This window comes from Pinus tabuliformis, chromosome 2_2 (assembly GCF_031772625.1).
Source record: "Pinus tabuliformis cultivar Carrire ecotype Pingquan chromosome 2_2, CPIR1, whole genome shotgun sequence".
Classification (NCBI taxonomy): Eukaryota; Viridiplantae; Streptophyta; class Pinopsida; order Pinales; family Pinaceae; genus Pinus; species Pinus tabuliformis.
Genome location: NC_142300.1, coordinates 381900902 through 381925173, shown reverse-complemented (window position 1 = coordinate 381925173; position 24272 = coordinate 381900902). Strand labels below are relative to the sequence as shown.

The 24272-nt window shown below is 44.0% G+C and overlaps 1 non-coding gene across 1 annotated transcript; it reads right to left on the bottom strand.

Annotated features, from left to right (window-relative positions):
• Positions 1-9109: 9109 nt before the first annotated feature.
• Positions 9110-9182, bottom strand: TRNAK-CUU (transfer RNA lysine (anticodon CUU)). The gene has a single exon. It is a non-coding gene; the product is annotated as a tRNA-Lys (tRNA).
• Between the last annotated feature and the right edge of the window lie 15090 nt (positions 9183-24272).

The following is a 24272-nucleotide window of genomic DNA, read 5'->3' as shown; positions in this document are numbered from 1 at the left end:
AAACACAAGCAAGGTATAAACAAAGGGATGCTTTGAGAGGGTATTAAAGACTATCACAAAGTATCACCAAGTCATTTGTGAATCCATTGTTCAGATCATAGACAAAATCTAGTGAAGGATCAAGGCAGCAACAGCCTACTTTGCCGAAGCAGTTCGATTATTGCTATTGAGTCTATGAAGCAAAAAATGATGTAAACACAAATAAAATGACTAAATCAATCTTCCCAGCGGAGTCGCCAATTTGTTGTGGGGAAAAATGCCTATGCAGGACGATCCTATACACCTAAGGTGTGACAGAGCCTTAGCAACAAACAGATACAACTATTCTGGTTTCTTCCTTTATGAAATATGAAAGAGGGGAGATTGATAGACTTACCGTTGTCTTCTGTTTGTCCCTCGATATAGATCCTCTTCCCTTTGGGTGTTCACAGCTACTTGCCTCCTCGCTTGCTCAAGAGAACAACTACTTGATTCCCACGAGCTCACAAGAGAACAACTACCTGTGACAAGAGAACAGCTACTTGCGACAAGAGAAGAACACAACACAAAGGCAAATATTCATATTCATAAATGATTCAGGATTAGAAGTAAATCAAATATACTAATGCAATCATACAAATACACCAGTATATAGCGGAAAACCAAGATAGATTTATTGATTGATAACAAGGTTCAGGAAGAGATACAACCCAGTGGGCTCCAATCCAGCATCTCCTTCCCAGTAGAATGGAATTCCTTCTTCAGCTCCCTTCAAAGCATTAAGCACCCAATGTTTCCAGTCTCAAACCAACAACAATCCTTTGCAATAACAAAATTCTAGCCTCTAGATCTCATGGAGGAGAGATCTATATATAGTTATTTTGGAGAGAGGATGAGTCAGCTTGAGATCTGACTAGTGTCCTCTCCCTCTCTCAGTTCTTGAGTCCACTTGGAGGTTCTTGCTTCCACTTGGAGATTTGGAACCTCTTACTCATCACTAGTCGAATTCCCTGAGGCAAGTGTCATTTTGGAAGCTTCCTGAGCATTGACACCTTGAGGAATGAGCCTGCCACTTGTCCAAACTCGCTCAGCGCAGGTAGCCTTTGTTGGAGTTGACATTCAACGCAGGTAGACAGTGGAGCAGTTGACATTCAGTGCAGATGCTCAGTGGAGCAGTTGACATGATCCTGAATTGACTTGTTTTTGAGTGGTTTCAGGTGGAGAACTTCCGTGAATTGTTGTGGTTAGTTAGCCTTGTTCCTCTAGGGGTAGGAACAACATGTTTAGGGACTTTGGGTCCCTTAGATTATGGGCATTTCATGCTCAATGTTGTAAGGCACAAAAATGTCTATAACAATTAGTTAAGCTTAGGGCCAATAGAAATATGGGCTAGTAGCCCCTGTTTGGCTCCACATATTCGGTTGATCTGGTGACGAATGAGTTGGCCAACAAGGGCTACCAGCCCATATATTGGGTGTGACTTCCATATACGGGGTGTCTGATCTATCTAGGATACCATCACAGGTTAGGCAGATGTTAGGTTAGGCGGATGTTAGGGAGCCAGGGGACTACCTTGCCTCACCAGAATGGTACCACCCGATTGTCCGGCGAGTGGGCCTGAGGGGGCAGACATGACTCTCAACCTCACTTCTGAGGCTGTCCATCATTAGGCGTAGGATTAATGGATACCAACAGATTCACATATGACATTAGGGAGCCAAGGTGATTCTCTGCTTGCCGCAATCGAATGGTACCACCAGTTGTTATGGACTAGAGGACCTGAGGGGTAGACATGACTCTTAACCTCACTGCTGCATTAGAGGTTTTCCATCATTTGGTTAGGGAGCAAGGTAGTGTACTGGAGCAGCAAGTTACCACTGGCTGTAGTGGGCCTACAGGGCTACCAGGCATGACCTCCTAACCTCCTAGTGTTGGTAGTGGTTGTCCCTTTGCTGATCCATCTATTTATCTACTTATCCATCCTACCTATCTATCTGGCCACTGACTTGTTTGTTGTCTAGCTTTATGTTGGTGTCTGACCTCCCAGCCTCCTAGTGTTGGTGGTCTTACTTACCTTCTATCTGACTTTACTTCTAAAGGGTGGTTCAGTACAATTGCTCTATATTTGTATCACCCATAATGCATTACCAGCTGACCAAGTCCGACCTCCAATTGTCCCTCTAGAAATCACCCACCCAAAAGCCATCCAACCAATGATCTAACCGTATGCACAACCTAATGTGTAGTGCCCTCTTTACGCATGCATGATCGAATTACTACGTGTCATAAAAAAGTGATTGATCAACCTACTGAACGCTTTCTCTTTTCTCGTTATAAGCAACCTAGCTCAGTCGAATGCTCTCTATGTATGCACTCATCTGATGCCATCATCAAGTCACTGATAAATAGCTTAGTCATGTTGTTATATACGTAATTATGCCCTATCTCTATTACGTTAAGATCCCATACCAACTAAGCTTTCTGAACGATGTCTATTCACCGTAGTAGTTCAGTCGAACTATCCCTATAAATGATTATCCAAATCTGATTTCTACTTGTCTCGGTATGTGTGCATTACTATGGATCCATGCCTGATACTTTGCCTGGGACGGGTGCTCCTTAAATAGGCTTTTCTACTGGTGATTCTACATATAAATTCGGTCCTGCTCCTACTACCCTTGCCTACTTTCTTGCCTCTCTAGCAACCTTTATATTTGTCTTTGCCTTTATCTACGCTGCCAGGTTCCAATCTCGATCTGCCTTTCTTTCTGCTGGTTGTTCCTTTGCTCTTGGTTCCGTTGGTGCCTCTGCCCATGCTGGTGGATCTACTGGATCAACAGAAAGAACTGCACCATTTGCAGGATCTACTGGGTCAACGAACACAACTGGCATTGCTCTAGCTACCTATGCCTGCGTTCCTAGTTTTGCTTCTCTACTTGACTAGTTCACTTAATTAACTAGATGTTACATGGGCTATAGAATGGAAGGACCCTAAACTACACTTGGAACTGAAGCCTTTGTTATCATCGCTGCCTGTTCCACTAATGTTTACGTTCTCCCTTACTCTGATTCTACTATTGGGTCATCAACTGATTCTCAACCCCGAAAGGATGTTTAGCAAAGTGGTGATTATGGACAAATGGGAATTAAGTGGGGTCATTTGCATGGCCTACAAGCTCTCTTCTCTTGTGCACCTTAACCTGTCACTCTTGCCTCTAGTTCTCTAAATGGAATTGAAACTGGAAGTGGGTGGGTTGTCCCTGGGTGCATTTCATTGAGGGATAAACGAGTTCTGCAGGATCACTGATATGATATGAAAAGTGTGCCATGATGGAGAGCTTTAAACCAACAAACATGCTTCGTGGCTGGGATAGAATGAGAAGAGATAGTGTTGGTTGGGCTCCGGTTCGTTTAGCCGGAAGGAAGTAAACGACTAGCTATTATTGGATTGCAGTTTAAGGGAAGGTAAGACTCAACCGAATCGGCCAGGTTATCTACGTGATAACCTAACAAGAGTTTCTGGCCCCATCCTGAGGACAGGTAATGCCGGGTGCCCAGCCTTCATCCCCAGGAAATAAAGTTTCTATCGGGAAGGAAGGCAGTGCTAGCCCATCTCCAAGGAAGGGAGGCAGTGCTAGCCCATTTCCTTCAGCGAAAGAGCTCCATCGGCTACGAGAGGGGGTGAAGGTTGAACCAGTAGTTTATTAGCATCCCGGACCATCCATCCTTGCCAGCCCATACAACTAGAGTAGTTCAACCAGAAAAAAGTAACGAGTTAATGAGGTTCCTTACTGGGGGTGAGGACAGGTCACTAGAGTTGATTGTCAAGATGAAGATGTTGGGCTGAACCAATTGAGGGAGTTCAATAAACCATCGGGAATGAGTTCAAGTCCTCGAGATAGTTCAATCGGAAGGTCGCATCGGAGCTAACATGAATATCCTGCTAACAGAAGGTGGGTAAGCGGCGGCCGCCTACACCCCCGGTTGGGCTCAGTTCACTCCCTCCTGTTTTCTTGTCTTAGCAACTCGACCGAGGGTAGCTCATTTGCAAAGAAGTACCATCCATCTGGACCATCGCCTATCCTTTCCTTCTCAATGCATTGGGGATGGGGCAACAAAAATCCAATTAGGGGGGGAAATAGGTTCCTGGGCTAAAACGTCGAACCTACCTATAGTTAGTTAGGAAACCAGTATCAATGGATGAGGGAGCAGCAGATAGAGCATGATCTAGTTGGGGGTGCCACCAGCCTCTCCTCTTTCTATTGGCTTGGCTTGAGAAACACATGAGATATATCATTCATTTCCGACCAAGCCAAGAAGTAAGAGGTTGCATTCATGAGATATATTATATATGTAATTACGCTCTCTCGAATCCAATCACCGTACTTCTCTGTCCCTCTGGGCAGACTATGTAGGGCTATGGGGACTCAATAAAAGACATTATTTGAGACTTAGGAAATGAAACTTCCATTCAACTATAGTCGAGAGGAAATAAGTGTTATGAGGCACTAAAGGGGAAGCTTAGAGACATAATTCAAATATAAGAATAGAGGAGTACGTGGGGAGTGAAGTAAATATAACTGACGCAATATAGACCGGGCCTGCTTCCCATTCATTCTTTTATAAGGATGCTCTTCGGCTTAAGGCGCATCGCTTTCGCTTCTATAATAGAGGCGCTGTAATGGGCGCGCTTGGCTAATGAAATCACCACGCCAGACAGGTACTCCACCCGGCATATGACATGTTTTCATGATATATGGATATAAGGAGTTCACATCATAGTAGTACAAATTCTTCCCATATGGAATATACACATCGGCATGGCCACCATAGTACCCACGTTGAATACATGTGTCTTCATTCTAACTTTGTATATGGATAGGCCAACTCTTTGGATCGTAATACCTCATACGAAAAATGCTAAGAGCTAGCCTTGACAATGTCAAGCAAGTGGTGATATCTATTTTGAATTGAGTCCAATAAATCTCTTGAGCTTTTCGCATAACCCCACCTAACAGACGAATATCCTGTTCAAGATAAGATACCAATTGTGGTCTAAGGTTCTGAATATTCGACACTTGCACCTCATCATGTGAGATGGAGCCTTTAGGACCTAATTGAGGACATAAAGTTTTAGCCAATGTATCCAGACTACCTAGGAGCAGAGTTAATGAATCTTTGAAACGTAACACAACCTTAGTATCCCGATAAACCACTAACTCGTAAACCCTAAGGTTCCTCAGAAGTGGTTTGATGGTGTACCTATCCCCACGAGAAGCATAACAAAATACCATCGAATTGTGAGAAGTTATGGAAGTAAACAGTGTGAATCTTCCTTTTCTCAGCAACCAAAGTTAAATGATCTATAAATTGTGTCAACATGTAATGACTTCTTTCTTCAAATTCTGGTAAGAAAAAGGCATAATCCTCACTGAAATTTGTTGAAATTGAAGAATCTGGTTCACCTGGCTTAACAACCAAGAAACCCGCCGCGTAAGGGACATGAACATTCTGGACGAGAACAGTCTCTGTATTGGCTACAATGAAAGGCTGCCTTTCCTTACTCGTAGGTTTGAGGGCTGGTATATGCCCGGGATAACGATGCTCCTTAACACTCATATCTTTCACTGCTTGTGGTGAACCACCACCTATGCCGGAATGAATTAATTCCATCAGTTTGGTATCAATTTCCTCATTGCTCAGAGGGGACTCTTTTTCAAGCCTACCAACATAATACACTCGAAGGAATAACCCTGATAGAACCTCTTTGTCATAATCCTCTGCTTTTTGCTTTGCTAATTTCCAAATCTGCTCATAGACGCCCATATTAGGAAAAGCATGACCATTAGAATCATTTAATGAAATAGTAGAACCAATGCTATAGGAAACATCATCTCCTTTTGGGATTTTCATGACATAGCCTATCATAACTTTCCCATAGGATAACCTAGGATGGTAAGCGTACTTAATTAAAAGTCGCATGATAGCCAATGAAATAACTTCAAAGTGAGCGCATCGCAGGTATGGTGATCTAAATTTGAGTTCGGCTATCCTCAACCCATCATATGGATTCGGGCAGTGTTCACTCTCTATGATATTGTTCAAACAGATAATATACTCCTAGAATAAGAAATCAGTAATTGTATTCATTGGATTTGTATTTCTATTCATGCTCAATAGTGGAGGCTATAGTTATAATCGAGATATTCCCAGCTCTTGAGAGTTGAACGAAATTGATTCAACTTATTAACATAACCCCTCACCTTTTTTTTATCGCACACTGTATTGACATATACCTCGTAATAGGCCTCAATCTCAACTAATATTTTCTCCCATTTTTCCATATCTATTTTTTTATCCTCAGGAACCATAGCTATTAATAGTTCTCTAAGAATCATTTCGGGAATAGGCTCATTCACCCAGTCGTCAGAGTCATTAAACAAATCTTTTCTTGTTGGGTGTAGATTCAGAAGTATAAATGAATTGATGATCCGAAGTGGATGATCCATTTCCATAAACATTTTAGTATAAATATGGGGAACCGCTGCCATGGAATCAGCTGTGGTGATGAAATGATCGTGTACCGTATATACACGAGCATTCATGACAGTCAAATGCTCCACCACTTTCATCGCAATAAATGCATCCTTCTGATGAATAAATTTGACACAGGTAGCCAGTTGAGTCTTTCACTTATCCCTATCATGCGTAGGCACTCTGAGGGTCACCCGATGTCTCTTCCTCTTGGTTTCCCTATCATACACCAATATGTTCACTGCTTCGCTACGCATATAATCCTAGATGGTTGTAAATAACGGTATACTATATTTCACTGGTTTCTCCGAGAATGCGCAGAACCACCCAATTAGGTTAATTAACCTCATTAAATTGGCTATATCAGGATATTGATCTATCCAAAATTCACGGCAAAGGTGAGCAATGTGGTAGGATTCCTTCATACTGAGCAATGCCCCAGACCCAAAAAACTCACGAATATCCCTAGCCATGGTTATCACACTCTTACCATAGATCAATGGCATAAAGAGTTGTTTCACAAGCTGTCTTGTGAAACGAGATTCTACGATAGCATACTTATAACTATAAAGATCCAAGTTTTTCCGAAAGAAAAAACAAAGCTCCTCTCTCAAAAACAAATACAAATCCTGTATTTCCTATGAAGGAGACGGAAGAAGATTCGTGAGCCTGCCCATTTTTTGGTTAAGCAATAGGTAACTCATGATCTAATAAGTAGATACAGAAGCATCTTGAGTCACTGGAACCCCATTCAACTCATGAAGGCTATCGATAGCACCAAATCTTTTGTTACACACAATCAGCGCCATGAACTGAAATGGGTCACTTGCGGACTGTGCGAAGTCAATCAACTTTTTGTCCGATGATCCAACCAATTCTTTCTTGTTCTTGATATACTAGTCTATAGATTGATCTATAGATAGAATTTTTTTATACTTGAATGCAGCAGCACTTGCTACTCACCTTCTAAGTAACTCCTCCACCCCTTTTGGTGCTGAAGCATCAGCTAAAGCATCAGATGCAAATACTACCAATCTTCAAGCCAAATCTCTCTCATTAAAATGCAATACACCTACACGGTAGATTCTACCACAGAAGTCCATGAACACTGGCAGATAAAATTGATATCGTAGGTATGCACGAGCAAGATTTAATACAAAGTCTTCATAGCAAGCTCGCTGCACCCGCGTCATGAAATCCTTCATAAGCTTCTCAGAGCTTATCACACCCTGAATCCCATCGTCGTTATTAAAGTAACTTACCCTCAATAGGTTAGATGCCTCTTGTAGATTCAGCCTCGCTAGACCTCTATGAACAAGAAGCCCCACCTCTTCTAAGGTATCACGATTGTCCTCAATAAACTCCAATACATGACGGTTGATCTCAAAGCATTCCGACTGCATTCTATTCAATGCCTTGCACATCAGCTCTGGAGAATGTAACTTGATATAGAAATGGGTATGGCTCTTAGAAGTGAAGATACGAAACCTATTATACATGTCTCCTGTGAATCCGCTTAAGTATCCACCTTCAATATCTTCTAAAGTGGAAGGGTGAGCTACCTTAGAGGTCCAACGTAACGGCTCGCAAACCATGGGCAGATTGAATTTGATCGGAAGAATAGTGGGATCAAAATTGCACATAGCAAAGCAATTTGAGGGTATAAACCCCTTACCCTTCTTAAGGGTAACAGGGAATTCATCCATATTGATTTTTGCTGTGTTCAGAGTTATTAATTTGCGATCAACCAAGAGCTCTAACAAGCCTACCCCGATAGCATAATAACTCTGAATGACTTTGCTTTTTGCCCCTTTAGGGGGATGATCCACAGCTTTCGGCATTCCGAGATGATACGCTTGAACTCGTACTGCAGACTCCAGCTGTTGGATCAAAGTAGATACCCTAACAACAGGTAAATCCTGTACACAGTTGAACACTGAACCCAGTACATGAATCATGATAGCCTCCAGTGTATAAGTCCCAAACTTATTAATATAAGTGATATCCTTTTTGGGAAGGCAACACTTCTCCATCAGATGTACCTTAGCAGTAATCATATTAGGACCTATTAACTGTTTGATCAACAACGGAACACTTCGGAACAAGCTTTCCTCATCATAATGAACAGTTAGATCCTCTATTTGTCTCCGTAAATCAACCAAAGAGTCTTGGCTCCTCAACACTCCCTCTTTAAAAAGGATTCATTTTGAGCCCATCAACAACTTTATAACATCAGCGTGATAGAGATTCACCATAGAAGCTTGAGAACTAGAGCTCAAATTCTCAAGCTTTTTGTAAAAATTCTTCCAGAACAACGACTCAATCTCAAGAGCCTTACTTGAATGAAAACCACTGGAACCATAAACCGATGAGAATGCAACATAAAAATATAAGGAACTTGAATAAATGTTAAAAGAACCACCAAAACCCTTCGAATAAATGTTAAAAGAACCAAAATTGTAGACACACATAAACCGAAACTTTAACGTGATCGGAGGCAAAATGTTTAAAGCCGTTGTGGGCTTTGGCAATTAAATAATCAACATCATATTCTTTTTTTTCTTTTTAGCTGGGTACCCACGGAAGTTGTGGCAGCTGGGCATAGCAGGACTCGAACATATGACCATTAGGTTAAGAGCCCAATGCTCTACCATCTGAGCTATATGCCCTCACCAAAGGCTTGATTGTTTTTTTGATATGGCCAAATTATTAGGGTTATATTCAGTCTACACAGGGGACAAGGCTTGGTGTCAAGTAGCCGTAAAATGCACGCAAATGGCCTTTTAGGCGATTTCTTAGGTCTACGTAGGGTAGCCAGCTTGGGAGTTTCAAGTAGCCGTAAAACACACGCAAATGGCGTTCAGATGAAATTCCACTCTACCAACGATTCACGCATCTGGGGAAAGGGATGAGGTTCGAGGGCCCTTGCCCTCGGAGGGACAAGCAACTTCACACCTTAGATTTAACCTCTCCTTATATTGAGAGCGATGGCACCTTATTAGTTCTTCTCATTCCTCTCCCATTGGTCGAGTCACTTAACGTACCTCTTGATAATGAATAGGCAATAACTACCACATGCTCATATATAACTAACTACAACCATGCCCCTCCTATTTATTCTCTGGCGGCTTCATAAAATAGAGATGTGCACCTCGGCGAGATGGCGTAATTACATATATAAAACACTCTGCTTTGACTCATTTGACTCATTCCCTCCTAATTGATAGCTCTGCTTCTCAGAGATCGAAGTCAGTAAGGGTGAGCCTGCCGAACTCTCGACTAAAAGGCCACCCCAAATTCACTTATAACGGGAGGGCGCCCAATATAATATAAGGCCGCCATTTGGAGCACTCAAACCTCTGCCTCCTCTCCCTAGTGGTCGAACCTACTTGCGCATCCTCTCCTTATCAGTCGAGCAACTAAAGTTCCTGAAAATGCTATAATAGGAGGGTGAGGCAACGAACGCTCGACCACCGAGAGAGGGAAATCTTGAAAAACCTCCACGCGATATATAAATAAGGGGTGAGCCTGCCATTATTCAAAAAGGGCTCTCGACTAAAGGAGAGGCTGATAGGACCCGTTAGGGGGTTCCCGCTAAACCTCAAAGAAAATGATTCCATCCCGACTATCAGAAACATTGTGAAATGGAATTCTTAACTCAAGAAAACATATATTTCAATATTTTCCTACAAACCTTTCAAATATATTTTCTAGCGTGCTCAAATGGGCATCGAATCGGTTTTTCCAACACACAACAGTCCCTCATCCACCCCTGTTCATATCATAGACCTCCAAGGGGCCCTTCTTTCTTAGTGAGCCACCCTTTAGAAGTAAATTCAGATATAAGTAAAGTCAGATAGAAGGTAAGTCAGACCACCAACACTAGGAGGCTGGGAGGTCAGACAACAACATAAAGCTAGACAACAAACAAGTCAATGGCCAGATAGATAGGCAGGATGGATAAGTGGATAAATAGATAGGCAGGATGGATAAGAGGATAAATAGATGGATTAGCGAAGGGACAAGCACTTCCAACACTAGGAGGCTTAGAGGTCATGCCTGGTAGCCCTGTAGGCCCACTACAGCCAGTGGTAACCTGTTGCTCCAGTAAGTTGTCTTGCTCCCTAACCAAATGACGGACAACCTCTAATGCAGCAGTGAGGTTGAGAGTCTTGTCTGCCCCTCAAGTCCACTAGTCCATAACAACTGGTGGTACCATTCGATTGAGGCAAGCAGAGAATCACCTTGGCTCCCTAACGTCATCTGTGAATCTGTTGGTATCCTTTAATCCTACGCCTAATGATGGACAACCTTAGTAGTGAGGTTGAGAGTCATGTCTACCCCCTCAGGTCCACTCGCCGGACAATCGGGAGCCAAGGTGATTCTCTGCTGGCCTCAATCGAATGGTACCACCTGTTGTTACAGACTAGTGGACTTGAGGGGCAGACATGACTCTCAACCTCACTGCTGCATTAGAGGATTTCCATCATTTGGTTATGGAGCAAGGAAGCTTAGTGGAGCAACAGGTTACCACTGGTTGTAGTGGGCCTACAGGGCTACCAGGCATGACCTCCCAGCCTCCTAGTGTTGGTAGTGGTTGTCCCTTTGCTGATCCATTTGTTTATCCACTTATCCATGCTGCCTATCTATTTATCCACTTATCCATCCTGCTTCAAGCTCTACACACTCACTCACCTCAAAACCTGAAAAAATTCCCTCTGACTCTACTAGATCAATGTCATTTGTAGTGGACACCAACCTTTTCCTCACTATTCATGGTTCATCCCCCTTAAGAGAAAGACCGCATTGTCTACGTCACTGGTGAAGGGTTTGGTCATCCACAATGTATAAAGATTTTGACCAGAAGACAAAAATCAAACTATGGCCAAATAGAGACCAAACCAAAGAGCACACCCATAGAAAATCTAGGCTATCAATAGGAAAACCAATGGGCAAGGTGGGCCTTCTAAGATACCATCATAGGTTAGGCGGATGTTAGGTTAGGCAGATGTTAGGGAGCCAGGGGCCTGCCTTGCCTCACTAGAATGGTACCACCCGATTTTCCGCCGAGTGGGCCTGAGGGGGCAGACATGACTCTCAACCTCACTGCTAAGGTTGTCCATCATTAGGCATAGGATTAACGGATACCAACAGATTCACAAATGACGTTAGGGAGCCAAGGTGATTCTCTCCTTGCCTCAATCGAATGGTACTAGCAGTTGTTACGGACTAGTGGACCTGAGGGGCAGACATGACTCTCAACCTCACTGCTGCATTAGAGGTTGTCCATCATTTGGTTAGGGAGCAAGGCAGCTTACTAGAGCAATAGGTTACCACTAGCTATAGTGGGCCTACAGGGCTACCAGGCATGACCTCCCAGCCTCCTAGTGTCGGTAGTGGTTGTCCCTTTTCTGATCAATCTATTTATCTGCTTATCCATCCTGCCTATCTATCTGGCCACTGACTTGTTTGTTGTCTAGCTTTATTTTGGTGTCTGACCTCCCAGCCTCCTAGTGTTGGTGGTCTGACTTACCTTCTATCTGACTTTACTTCTATCTGAATTTACTTCTATTTGACTTTACTTCTAAAGGGTGGGAGGTCATGCCTAGTAGCCCTGTACGCCCACTACAGCCAGTGGTAAACTATTGCTCCAGTAAGTTGCCTTGCTCCTTAACCAAATGATGGACAGCCTCTAATGCAGTAGTGAAGTTGAGAGTCATGTCTGCCCCTCAAGTCCACTAGTCCATCACAACTGGTGGTACCATTCGATTGAGGCAAGCAGAGAATCACCTTGGCTCCCTAACGTCATCTGTGAATCTGTTGGTATCCATTAATCCTATGCCTAATGATGGACAGTGTCAGCAGTGAGGTTGCGAGTCATGTCTGCTGCCTCAAGCCCACTCACCGGACAATCAGGTGGTACCATTTTGGTGAAGCAAGGCAGTCCCCTGGCTCCCTAACATCCACCTAACCTATGATGGTATCCTAGAGAGATGGGACAACCCATATATTGATGTCACACACAATATATGGGATCGTAGACCCTGTTGGCCCACTCGTTCATCACCAGATGGGTGGCAACGATTTTTCCTCCAGTAAGGTTGCTTAACCACATTAGTTAAGCTTAGGGCCAACAGAGATATCGGGCCAACAGGGGCTACCAGCCCATATATTGGGTGTGACTTCCATATATGGGGTGTCCCATCTCTCTAGGATACCATCACAGGTTAGGCAGATTTTAGGTTAGGCGGATGTTAGGGAGCCAGGGGTTTGTCTTGCCTCACCAGAATGGTACCACCTGATTGTCCGGTGAGTGGGCCTGAGGGGGCAGACATGACTCTCAACCTCACTGCTAAGGTTGTCCATCATTAGGCATAGTATTAACGAATACCAACACTTTCACAAATGATGTTAGGGAGCCAAGGTGATTCTCTGCTTGCCTCAATCGAATGGTACCACCAGTCGTTACGAACTAGTGGCTGGGTCTTCAGCTTAGTTCTCTTGGTTGGGTCTGTTGTCACTCATTGGTCGATCCGGTGGACCCCGCGTCTCTTATCTCCTAATATTGGGTGTGACTTCCATATATGGGGTGTCCCATCTCTCTAGGATACCATCACAGGTTAGGCGGATGTCAGGGAGCTAGGGGACTGCCTTGCCTCACCATAATGGTACCACCCAATTGTCCGGCTAGTGGGCCTGAGGGTGCAGACATGACTCTCAACCTCACTGCTGAGGCTGTCCATCATTAGGCATAACATTAATAGATATCAACAGATTCACAGATGGCGTTAGGGAGCCAAGGTGATTCTCTGCTTGCCTCAATTGAATGGTACCACCAGTTGTTACAGACTAGTGGACCTGAGGGGCAGACATGACTCTCAACCTCACTGCTGCATTAGAGGATGTCCATCATTTGGTTAGGGAGAAAGGCAACTTACTGGAGCAACAGGTTACCACTGGCTATAGTGGGCCTACAAGGATACCAGGCATGACCTCCCAACCTCCTAGTGTTGGTAGTGGTTGTCCCTTTGCTGATCCATCTATTTATCAGCTTATCCATCCTGCCTATCTATTTATCTGCTTATCCATCCTACCTTTCTATCTAGCCACTGACTTGTTTGTTGTCTAGCTTTATGTTGGTTTCTGACCTCCCAGGTTCCTAGTGTTGATGCTCTGACTTACATTCTATCTGACTTTACTTCTAAAGGGTGGCTCACCACCTTATATACTTTTTTGACGTACACCTTTCAAAAGGGCTTCGACAACCCTATGGCTTGTCCTAGAATCACAAGGCACTGAGTCGATGTGGGGGTATCATTAATGAGGGGACTCTCCCTTAGTTCATTGTGAATACAATGGGCTAAGTGCTCGGGTTATCCAAACATGGCTTTGTGCCTTAGCCGAGCTAGGATGGATATTCATGAAAAAGTGCCTAAGCTTGTTTGTCTGTAGAGGATGGATATCCATGAAAGAGGATGGATTCCTCCACCCTACGCTATAGTTGAGGATGTAAGGAGACCCTGCCTAAGCTTGGTAAGTTAGACCACCAACACTAGGAGGCTAGGAGGTCAGACACCAACATAAAGCTAGACAAGAAACAAGTCAGTGTCCAGATAGATAGGCAAGATGGATAAGTAGATAAATAGATAGGCAGGATGGATAAGCGGATAAATAGATGGATCAGCAAAGGGACATTGACCTTCCTCGCTCGGCTAAGGCACAAATCCCTATGGAAGTCACACCCAATATAGGTCTTTCATAGATATCCATCCTCAACAAACAAACAAGCTCAAGCGGGGTCTCCTTACATTCTCAACTAGAGCGTAGGGTCCCTCACGAACCGTATGTGGGACGAGTTTTTGCCTCATATGGTTCTTCCCATGGGGCAAGTAAAGTAAAGTAAGGTATGGATGTGTAAGCAGGCTCAACCACCGGGAGAGGATGCGTAAGCATGACTCGACCCACGGGAGAGGAATTTCTTACTCGACCATCGCCCCCCACCCAATAAGCATCAAGGAACACACGCTCTCAATATAAGGAGAGCATGCGTAAGCATGGCTCGACGAATGCCATCGATTTCTCGCTTGCTCGACAAAAGGAGATCAAGGTCCCACCCTTTCTTTATTCCCCTATCCCTTTGGTTGAGCGACTATGTTCCTCTCGATGGCGGCCCTCTCTGTTATGGTCGAGTGATAAATCGATGGTGGCCTTAACAGTCGAGCCCCTGCCGATCCTCTCCTTACCAGTCGAGCCTGCTGTAGCATCCTTATGGTCGAGCAATAAATACCTCTCCCTAGCGGTCGAGCAATAAATACCTCAAAGACTGTGTTCTTTATAAGGTGTTGTGTCCTCTCCTTATCATATCCTTATCGCGCGACCTAGGGCAGTTGTTAGTGGCTGAGTTAGCTTGGTACAACACTAAGACAAATAGCTCCAGAAAATTCTTTCAACCCATCCCCCAGGGCCCCTAAGGGTGGGGCGGATGGGCTGGGATATAACCATTAGAAGCTCCGTCTAGGAGGAGTCAATCTAGGACCAAGTAGATCTAGAATATCGTATAGTAGCAGGTAGAGATGCCAATATCGTATATTAACAATTAGATATATGACATCGTATAGTAGTAGGTCATAGTAGGTAGTGCAAAACTTCTCCATGGCAACATCATATAGCAACAAGGTTGTAGGTAGTAGGTCCAGTGGTTGTATCCATCCTTTTCATTGATATCGATCCTCAAGATAAACAAGCTGAGGCACTGTTCTCCCAGCCCTTGCAAGGATGGGTGTACCTCCTTTATAGAATTGGTACCTAAACTTGACACTGACCTTCCTCGCTCGGCTAAGGCACAAAGTCAAATGGAAGTCACACCCAATATAAGTCTTTCATAGATACCCATTCTCAATAAACAAACAAGATCAAGCGAGGTCTCCTTACATCCTCAACTAGAGCGTAGGGTGGAGGAATCCATCCTCTTTCATAGATATCCATCCTCAACAGAAAAACAAGCTCAGGCAGGGTCTCCTTACATCCTCAACTAGAGCGTAGGGTGGAGGAATCCATCCTCTACAGACAAACAAGCTCAGGCACTTTTTCATGGATATCCATCCTCGCTCGGCTAAGGCATAAAGCCCTTTTTGGCTAACCCTGGCACCTAACCCACTATATTCACGATGAGCTAAGGGAGAGTCCCCTCATTAATGATAGCCCCACATCGACTCAGTGCCTTAGTGATTCCAGGACAAGGCATAGGGGTGTTGAGGCCCTTTTGAAAGATGTGACGTACTATTCCGTGCACCCAATGGCTTACGGCTCAGTGTTGCTCCAAGCTAAATATTGCCTGCACGGAGTGAGCCGCATACGAGTATGGTCAATTTCATTCCTGAGATGGTGACAAACCCAGGAACACCATGCCTTGTAGGAATCCATCCTATTTCATAGATATCCATCCTTAACAGACAAAAAAGCTCAGGCACTGTTCTCCCAGCCCATATCTCTATTGGGCCTAAGCTTAACTAATGTGGTTAGGCACCCTTACTGGAGGAAAAAAGGTTGCCACCCGTCTGGTGACGAACAAGTGGGCCAACAGGGGCTACCAGCCCATATATTGGGTGTGACTTCCATATATGGGGTGTCTCATCTCTCTAGGATACCATCACAGGTTAGGCAGATGTTAGGTTAGGCGGATGTTAGGGAGCTAGGGGACTGCCTTGCCTCACTAAAATGGTACCACCCAATTGTCCGACGGGTGGGCTTGAGGGGGTAGACATGACTCTCAACCTCACTGCTAAGGTTTTCCATCATTAGGCATAGGATTAACGGATACCAATAGATTCACCGATGACGTTAGGGAGCCAAGGTGATTCTCTTCTTGCCTCAATCGAATTGTACCACCAGTTGTTACGGACTAGTGGACCTGAGGGGCAGACATGACTGTCAACCTCACTGTTGCATTAGAGGTTGTCCATCATTTGGTTAGGGAGCGAGGCGGCTTACTAGAGCAATAGGTTACCACTGGCTGTAGTAGGCCTACAGGACTACCAGGCATGACCAACCTATTGCTCCAGTAAGTTGCCTTTCTCCCTAACCAAATGATGGACAGCCTCTAATGTAAGAGTGAGGTTGAGAGTCATGTTTGCCCCTTAGGTTACCGCTGGCTGTAGTGGGCCTACAGGGCTACCAGGCATGACCTCCCAGCCTCCTAATGTTGGTAGTGGTTGTCCCTTTTCTGATCCATCTATTTATCCTTTTATCCATCCTGCCTATATATTTATTCGCTTATCCATCTTTCCTATATGTCTGGCCGCTGACTTGTTTGTTATCTAGCTTTATGTTGTTGTCTAACCTCCCAGCCTCCTAGTGTTGGTGGTCTGACTTACCTTCTATCTGACTTTACTTCTAAAGGGTGGCTCACCACCATTTAGAAGTAAAGTCAGATAGAAGTAAGGTCAGATATAATGTAAGTCAGACCACTAAGACTAGGAGGCTGGGAGGTCAGACACCAACATAAAGCTAGGCAATAAAAAAGTCAGTGGCCAGATAGATAGGAAGGATGGATAAGCAGATAAATAGATGGATCAGCAAAGGGACAACCACTACTAAAACTACGAGGCTGGTAGGTCATGCCTGGTAGCCTTGTAGGCCCACTACAGCCAGTGTTAACCTGCTGCTCCAGTAAGCTGCCTTGCCCCCTAACCAAATGATGGACAGCCTCTAATGCAGCCGTGAGGTTGAGAGTCATGTCTGCCCCTCAAGTTACCACTGGCTGTAGTGGGCCTACAGGGCTACCAGGCATGACCTCCCAGCCTCATAGTGTTGGTAGAGGTTGTCCCTTTGTTGATCCTTTTTTCCTCCAGTAAGGCTACCTAACCACATTAGTTAGGCTTAGGGCCAACAGAGATATGGGCTGGGAGAAGAATGCTTGAGCTTGTTTGTCTGTAGTGCCTAAGCTTTTTTGTCTGTTGAGGATGGATATCTATGAAAGAGGATGGATTCCTACAAGGCATGGTGTTCCTGGGTTTGTCGCCATCTCAGGAATGAAATTGACCATACTCGTATGCGGCTCACTCTATGCAGACAATATTGAGCTTGAAGCAACACTGAGCCGTAAGCCATTGGGTGCAAAGAATAGTACGTCACACCTTTCAAAAGGGCCTCAACACCCCTATGCCTTGTCCTGGAATCAGTAAGGCACTGAGTCGATGTGGGGCTATCATTAATGAGGGGAATCTACCTTAGCTCATCGTGAATACAGTGTGCTAGGTGCCCGGGTTAGCCAAATAGGGCTTTGTGCCTTAGCCGAGTGAGGATGGATATCCATGAAAAAGTGCCTGAGCTTGTTTGTTTGTAGACGATGGGTATCCATGAAATAGGATGGATTCCTCCACCCTACACTCTAGTTGAGGATGTAAGGAGACCCTGCTTGAGCTTGTTTGTCTGTGGAGGATGGATATCTATGAAAGAGGATGGATTCCTCCACCCTACGATCTAGTTGAGGATGTAAGGAGACCCCGCTTGAGCTTGTTTGTTTGTTGAGGATGGATATCTATGAAAGACCTATATTGGGTGTGACTTCCAGAGGGCTTTGGACCTTACTCAGTAAGGGTAGGCTCATATACAACAAACTTGCCTTTCCCGCAGGATGGACAAGCAGCTTCGCACCTTGGATTCAATTTGCCACTAGTTGAGAGTCACAAGATGCCTAGATAGAGGTCACACCTAAGTCTAGATTTTTTCACAAGCCAAGGATAAGCGCCTTCTATTTGGCTACATTATTGGTGCAAGAGAAATAATGTCAATAAGCAAAGTAAAAGGAGTACTCTTCTTCAGGAGCTAGAAGGTCAATACTAGTGCTAACAACTTCTTTTCTTCTGGCACCATCAAGATACATAGTCCATGTGTTAGGCTCTACAATAAAGGATGGCTTAGTTTTAGGTTCCTTGGAATCTACAGAAGGCTTAAGTTATGTGGCATCATCATGCAAGGTCTCAAGTGTTAAGGCATTACCCAACTAGTCAGTTATGGCTTGCCTCTTTAGGGACTTTTAGGTCATAAAGTGTACATAAACCTCTTGTGTTACTTGTGACATAACATGTGTTGATGTACTTGCTAGTATGAACCATTCCCCAGTAAGGAGAAGCAAATAAAGAAGGGAAATAGTTCCCGTAGGGGCAGGTTTGGGTGGGATAGATAAGTGGATATAACAAAACATAACATAGGCGGCACTGAACCAGAGGCATTAAAACACAGACCTAACCACAGGAAGGAAAGGAATTCTAGCCCACAAGCAGATAACGAACACAGCAGAGGACATATACCCACGATGATATCAATGGAATGTATTGAACCAGAAGGATGGACCATGCGAGCCGTAGTGGGTAACAAGGAATAACACCACATAAATAACCTAGCATACAACATACAAACACTCGAGGGCACATAAAACTAGATAAGCAAGGCAAGGCATAGACTGACCTCTTATTGTGCCTAAAGACATAAAAGCACCTTTTAGTGTATGTCATATAACATACTAGAATGGACATAAACTATACTATAGAGAAAAGCTTCGATTGAATCAAGAAAGTATTGTGCTACAGGTTAAGCAAGAATACACTTTCTAACACAGAAATCTTGATTTCTCAAAGGGGAGGAAGAAACAATTCGATATAGGATAAGAGGTCAGCAGAAACACTTCAGGACCAGGTTAGCTATTGATTATTAGAGAAATCGTGATCATGAGAACATTGTGATCATTCCTCACTCCTAATAGTGCTTGCTCCTCATGATTTCTCACTCAATCACTAGCATCAGAAGCATGTAAGGATGGTTCACCTGAACAAGAAGGGTGCGACAGCAGGCTCGACCAAAAGGGAGAGGATGCCCCTGGTAGGGTGAGGGTGAGCCTGTCGAACTCTCGACCTGTGGGAGAGGTACGAACGCTCGACTAATAAGGCCGCCATCGCTCTCAATATAAGGAGAGGAATTGGAGAAGAATATTGTATACAAAGAGATATCTCATTCATGCATAATGACCCGTAGTCACTTACTCATTGTCTTGGTCGGCATTCATGATATACATAATTACGTCATTTGAGATATGTCATTCTGCCTTCGCTGAGCAGAAATATCTGTCTGGGGTCATTGGGGTCTTACCTTATATTCAAGGAGACATGAATTACTAATCATTCTTTATCTACATCATTCCCCCTCCCCCTAAACCCCCTTAGCCACCCTTTAGAAGTAAAGTCAGATATAAGGAAAGTCAGATAGAAGGTAAGTCAGACCACCAACACTAGGAGGCTGGGAGGTCAGACACCAACATAAAGCTAGACAACAAACAAGTCAGTGGCCAGATAGATAGGCAGGATGGATAAGCCGATAAATAGATAGGCAGGATGGATAAGCGGATAAATAGATGGATCAGCAAAGGGACAACTACTACCAACACTAGGCACTATAGCCAGTGGTAATAGATTCACAGATGACGTTAGGGAGCCAAGGTGATTCTCTGCTTGCCTCAATCGAATGTAACACCAGTTGTTACGGACTAGTGGAATCGATCGACGAGCAGATCGTTGTCTTAGTTGATTGATTGGGCAGTAGGTCATGAGGAATGCCACTTCGCGACATGAGCTTTCTTATCACTCTCCCCATCCCTCTATCAATCAGCTCAAAATAAGTTGATTGTAATAAAGAGATTGAAAGGGGAATCAACGCCAACCAGCACCAGCCCATTCCCTAGTGGACAAGTATCTATCCTCTAAATGCCCTATGGGAAAGAATATATGGATAAGATAGAGATAGAATAGATAGGTCATCAAGCCGGAAAGGTCAAGGTCTAATCACTTGTTAATGAAGAAATAAGGTCGGGGTCAGCTCGGCCCCTCTGCCCATGCTATGAAATGCTAAGGAAGAAATACTACATGAGAAAAGGGTTTGATTCCCCTTCCTTCATCGCTGCGCTCACACATAATGGGGTGTCATTTCCCTTTCATTCAAACCATAAATGATCTGTTTCAGAATGAAAAAGGGAGAATGAAGAATGGCAAAGTCTGAGAATGAAATAGGTCTGAAGTGCGAGAATGACTCCTTGATTTCTTAAGTTACCTCACCTTGGAGCTTTAAGTCACTTCACCCAAGTCACCAAGTTAGAAGTAACCTCACCTTTATCCAATAAAAATATCCTATCCATTAAGTCACCTCACCCAAGTCATAAGTCACCTCACTCATAAGTCACCTCATCTTGGAAAGTATCACCTCACCTTTGTCAAATCAATCTATTCCCTGCCAGTCGAAGTAGCCAGTAATCTCAATCTATCCCCTGCTAGGTGATCCACGTGAAGGACTAGCTGAGACCTAGGTATGCAATGTATATAATGAGGAGGTAAGGTGACTAGTGCATTTACAAGTCATCGGGTAGGGTGACTGGTTCGTCGGTAAGTCATAAGGCAAGGTTACTGGTCCGACTATCCACTACGTTGTTGGCTGTCCAATCAATCTAGCCTGGACGTAGATCCACCCACCCTTGGAGTAAGGCAAGTATAGCCTCACCTAACTGCCTTTCCCCAGTCACAATTAGGAGAAGAGCCCCAACTATCTTGTTGAGGAGTAAACTAGCCCCAACTACCCTTATTCAATGCCTAGTGGTGTTCAAGACATCTTCTGGATCCATTATTACCTAATTATAACCTGAGAAACCATCTAGCATGGGCATTCTTTCTGATCCAACTACCTTCTGCAACATCTGATCCATATTATGCCAAGCATAGTGGTCTTTTCATGATGCTTTGTTTTAGTTTATGAAATCTACGCATGGCCTTATTTCTCCATTCTTATTTATGACTAGTACCAAGTTAGCCACCCAATCTGAATGCCTAAAAGGAATGATGATCTTGGCATCACATAATTTATTGACTTCTTTTTGTATCGAGCGGGGGAGCATGGGATTCAATTGTCTTTGCTTTTGTATGAAGGTTTTGATGTCCTCCTTCAGGGGTATTTGATGCCGGAAAATGGTAGGGTCATAGGTATTGAGATCTTCATATTTCCAGGCAAATGCATCTTCAAATTCTCTAAACAGCTGAATGCATTCCCCCTTCTCTTTTTGGGATAGAGTTTTGGACATTCTGACCTTTTTTGGGATGATTGAAGTTAAACTAGTTGGGCCATATTGTATCTGCTCAAGGGTTTAAGATTGATCTAGAAAGGGTCGAGGCAATCAACTCTATTTAATTCCACAGACACAATAAGGCCCTCCAATCTTTCTTTTGGAAGATTCACTTCCTTCAGAAGTTTCTTCCTAACTTCGTTGAGCTTACTAAGCACATGACTAAAATGCTTAAATAAAATGGGATGATAAAGCCCCAACTATCAATAATGTGGATCGTTTCCAGCTATCAATAATGCCTTGGGTGGGACTCCACTACGGATAAGTCCCCCCAAGTTTCCAACAGATGAGAGAAGAGATGTACTTAATTCCAGATGAGAGAAAGGAGATGTCCCCCAAGTTTCTCGCCATACAAGAGAGAGTGACGTCATCGTGAAAGAATTCAGTCGGAATTACAGTTGCCCTAGGGAAACCAACCCCAAGAGAGAGGCTAGCACTGATGAAAGATGATTGATAGCTGATAGAAGCTTCTCATTTTCTTATCGAAGAGATTGAATGACTAGCACTAATCCAAACAATCGAATCAGCCCACCAAGCACTCACTGAATGAATAGTTGCTTCTCGATTGATTCACGATTCATCAGCTGGGACTGATGACAGCTGCACGCTACGGAACCATGAAATGTTCCTACTTCCGCTGACCCTTAACACTACGAAACCATTGATTGTTTCTACCTGGACTGGGTGGGATAAGAATCGGCTGGCTGGATGGCTGGCGGGCTGGCTAGACGGGGGCTGGCGGGAGTCAAGAGCTTGGGAGCTTGATGGGGAGCTTAGGAGCTTTGGAGCTGGCTTGTTAGCGAGCTGGATGGGGAGCTTGGGAGCTAGCCGTGGAGAAGGAAGGTGACGCAGAGCAGAGGACTAGGCTATTTAGAGAAAAACCGATTCTATGCCCATTTGAGCACGCTGGAAACGAGATTTGAAAGATTTGTAGGAAAAGCTTGAAAGTGATGTTTTCTTGAGTTAAGAATGCCATTTCACAACGTTTCTGATAGCCGGGATGGAATCATTTGCTTTGAGGTTTAGCGGGAACCCCTAACGGGTCCTACTGGCCTCTCCTTTAGTCGAGAGCCCTTTCTGAATAATGGTCCAATGGCCCCCTCTTTTTCCAACCAAGAATTCATCCCCCTTCTCGCTTGGAAAAGGAATCGGCGATGGTGATGGTCGAGCTTCCAAATCAATGGCGGCCCCCCTCTCAAATAAGTAACTAAGGGCAGTCGAGTGTACTATCCTTGATGCTTATTGGGTGGTGGGCATTATAATGAGTGAGTGACCCCTCACAATATGAATAGTGAGTGACTCAGTCCCTCATCCATATGATGAGTGAGCGTTAAAACCCTATGAAAAATTAGGGTCGATGGCAGCCCCCCTCTCAAATAAGTAACTAAAGGTAGTCAAGTGTGCTAACGCACCCTCACCATATGAATAGTGAGTGACCCCTCACCATATGAATAGTGAGTGACTTCGTCCCTATGAAGAAGTAAGGGTCCTCACCAATACGATGAGTGAGCATGAAAACTATGGCAGCTCCCCTCTCAAATATGTAACTAAAGGCAGTCAAGCATGCTTACGCACCCTCACCATATGAATAGTGAGTGACCCCTCACCATATGAATATTGAGTGCCTATTAAGGGTGGGGGTTTAATATCAACCTTGTTGAGATTGGCGCCCCTGCCCAGAAGCCTTGTTAGATTGGCCAAAACCCTGGAATAAGCTCACCCAGGAACATTTTAAGATCCATATAGCCTTAAGCCATGGAGCATTTGAAGGTAAGGTTCTTCCATAAGCAAGTGAGTGAGTAGTCATTGGGAATGCACAATTTCAAGCCAACTTAGAGATAGAGATCTGGCAAGGAAGGAGGAGCTAGGAGACGTCCAGCCACGTTTTAGTCCTGCTTTTTATATATGGTGGGAAGGAAGGTTGCCTATAGCTTGTTACGAATTCGAACTGATTGCTAGTAGGGAATAAATGACCTTACTTGCCCAAGTTTTCTATAGTTTCCGACTGACCTGAACTGTAGCACTTGGGCCTAATAGGTTACTAGTGAAATGGGGACTCATGTACCGAAGCATTTACCTAACGACTTCATTGAAGAGGCTAAAAAGAGTCATGTCAATTTCTAAGGATTCTATATCCCTGTCGGTTGACCTATAAACAGGTTCTTTATTTTCTTAGAAGAGTATCCATCTGGCTGGGCTTACTCACTCAATCTATCCGTTCTTTAAGGCTGACTCGATTGCATTCTTTAAGGCTTTCTCAATCACCAGCTTATCAATCTCAATTGCATTCTTGCTGGGCCCCAGACATTAGGCTGAATCAATCACATTCAGCAGTCTGGTGGCATGAATAATCTCATCTGGCTGGGCTTACTCAATCGCTTCATCAATAGCTGTTGTTGCTGGATCAATCGCTGTCTCAATCCGTTCATATCATCTTCATCTGGCTTTCATTCAGTCAGAATCAATCGTTCAATCAATCTCATCTGGCATTAAGGCTTACTCATCGATCAATCCTTCTTTATGGGCGACTTATATAAGTAATTACGCTTTAGCATCGCGTATGGGATCTCCGCTCAAATCATCGATCGTAAATTGACTA